We start from the raw sequence: 3,112 nt of genomic DNA, 5'->3' as shown, positions 1-3,112 counted from the left end.
TTTTAAAAACCCAAAAACAACCAAAAAAAACACACAACTTTTAATTAATTTAAAAAATTTTTTTTCTTTAATAGGTTGTAAATCCTTTTTTAATTATTATTATTATTCCCCAAAAAAATATACAAAAGTTTTTGTTTTTGTCTTTATTTTTTTGTTGTATTAAATTAATTTTTATTTTTTTATATATTATATATATTAAAAATTAAAAATTTTTTTTATGAAATAAAACATAATAAATAAATTTAAATTAGTATTTTTTTTATTTAATAATTTAAAAAATTTTTGTTTATTTTATTTAAAATTAATTGAATTAAAAATTGGAAATTTTTTTGGTTTCTTTAAAAATGGTTTTTTTTTTTTAGGTTAATTTTTGTGTTTTTGGGGTGTTTATTTTTGCCCCCCGGGTGCTTGGGTTTTGGTTTTTAAAATTGTTTTAACCAAAATTTTAAATTTTAAAAAAAAATATAATATTTTTAAAAACAAATTTAAAAATTAATTTTTTTTTTTTATTTTTTTTTAAAAGGGAAAAACCCCTTAGATTAAAAGAAAGGTTTTCATTTTTATTCATTCAATTTACCTTTTTTTTAAAAAACCCCCCGACTGACCCCCAAAATCAACCAACTGTTCTTCGGAAAAAAAACATTTTTTTTTTTAAAACCAAGGGGTTTTTTGCCAAACCGGTCTAAGCTTTTTAACCTTTTTATTTTAATTTTAACCTCAGTAAGCCTCTTAAAGGGGTTTTAAGAAAAATTGAAAAGGAAAGAAAAAGTTGAAGGAAGGAACAAGACAGGGGGCCCCAAAGGCGAGGAATACCCAAAAAGAAAGGCCCGGCAGAAAAAGAGAGATTTGGGAAAAACCATTTGGCAGAGGCAAGGGGAAAGGGGAAACACAGAAAAGGGGGTTTAAAAAAAAATTGGGGATGAATTTTCCCCCCCTTTTGGGGATTTAGCCCACCCAAAAAAATTTACCGGGGTTCAAAATTTTTTTTAATAACAAAACCTCCTGCCATTAATGCAAAACCCCCCAATTTAGATTCTTCTTGAAATTTTGGAAAAACCTTTTTTTGGGGAGGAAAAAAACAAAAAAAACCCCCAACAATTTTTTAAAAAAAAAAAAATTTTTTTAAAAAAAAAAAAAAAACCCCCAAAAAAAAATTTTTTTGACCCAAAAAACCCAAAAAAAAAAAAAAAAAAAAAAGGGTTTTTTTTTTTAAAAAAAATTTTTTAAAGAGGGGGAATTTGTTAGTTTTTTGGGGGGGTTTTTTGGTTTTTTATTAATTTTTTGGGTTTTTAAATCAGTGAATTTTTTTTTTTAAAATTTTTTTTTCCCTTTTTTTGTTGAAAAGTGTTAAAAATTTTAATTTTTTTTTTTTTGTTTTTAAATTTTTTTTTATTTTATTTATTTTTATTTTATTATTATTATTATTATTTTATTAAAATTATTTTTAAAAATCATTTTAAAAAATTTTAGGGGATAAAAATTTTAAACTTTGTTTGTATGTTTTTAATTTTATTTTTTATTTATAATTTTTAAACATTTTAAACATTTTTAAACCTTTTTTTAAATTTTTTTTTTTTTTAATTAATAAAAAAATATAAACCAAAAAACAAAAAAAAAAAACAAAACAAAAAAACAAAAAAAAAACAAAAAAAAAACCCCAAAAAAAAAAAAAACCCCAAACCCCCAAAAAAAAAAAAAAAAAAAAAAAAAAAAAAAAAAAAAAAAAAAAAAAAAAAAAAAAAAAAAAAAAAAAAATTGTATTAATAAATCATGCAAGTGCACACCAATCGCGCAAAGCGAGTGTGTTCAAACATGAACACACGATGCCCGCGGTATGTTTAGCACGCGCGTATTTAAATAATTTTAGGTAAATCGAACCCAGATACGATGAATTTCTTGGAAGGAACTTACTTTGATTGCCTATTTAGCACTGGTGGCAAGCCAGCCCAGTCAGTGCGTCCCAAGCCGATAAAAGAAGAATGATTTTCCTAAAATGTAAACACCGGCACTCTCCGTGGAAAGGAACTGGGGAAACCTACACGTAATCACTCCAAGATCATCAAACTGAAACTAAATTTAAGTATCATGTTGTTAACACGGCCGCTAAAAAATGAACATACATTAAAAAAAAAAAAAAAAAAAAAAAAAAAAAAAAAAAAAAAAAAAAAAAAAAAAAAAAAAAAAAAAAAAAAAAAAAAAAATATATTATATATATATATATATATAATATATATATATATATATAAATATATATATTATATATAAAATATATATTATATATATATATATATATATTATATGTTGTGTTTTTTTTGTTTTTTTATATTTGTTTTATTTTGTTGATATATAATATATATATTATAATATATATATATATAATTTTTAAATTAAAATTTTTATTATTTATATATTTTTTTATTATATTTATTTTTATTTATTTAAAAATTATATATATAATATATATAATTATAATATATATCTATATATATATTATATAATATAATAAAAAATCACCACTACCAAAAAATAAAACAAAAAAATTAACTATTATATTATATTATAATATAAAAAATTATATATAATTAAAATATAATATATAAATAAATATATATTTAAATTTTAAAATATATAATATAAAATATTATAATCATTCAAAAATAGAAAAAAAATTAAAAGTTAATAAAATTTATTAAAAAAATTAAATAGGGTTTTGTGTTGGTTTGGGTGGTTTAAAGTTTTGGTCATTGGGGGGGTGTTGTATTTTTTTGTTGTTTTGGTAATATTAAAAAAATTATAAAGTTAGATTAATTTTAATCTTTTGTTATTAAAATTAAATTTTAAACAAGGGATTAATATTTATAATAAATTTTAATGTTTTTTTTGGGTTGGTTTTGTTTTGTTGGTTTTGGGGTTTTGGGGGGTGTTGTGTGGTTATAATTTTTTTTTTTTTTTTTTATTTTATTTTGTTATATTTTATATTTTTTAGATTGTATTTTTATTTTTTTTGGGGTTTTATTTTAAGGGGTGTACATTTTTTTGTAGTTTTTTTTATGTTTGGGGTGTGGTATGGCTTTTCCTTTATAGGCCTCCCTTTTGTATTAGTTTAAAAATT

Source organism: Penaeus monodon, chromosome 42, assembly GCF_015228065.2.
Source record: "Penaeus monodon isolate SGIC_2016 chromosome 42, NSTDA_Pmon_1, whole genome shotgun sequence".
Lineage (NCBI taxonomy): Eukaryota > Metazoa > Arthropoda > Malacostraca > Decapoda > Penaeidae > Penaeus > Penaeus monodon.
This window is presented reverse-complemented; position numbering follows the sequence as displayed.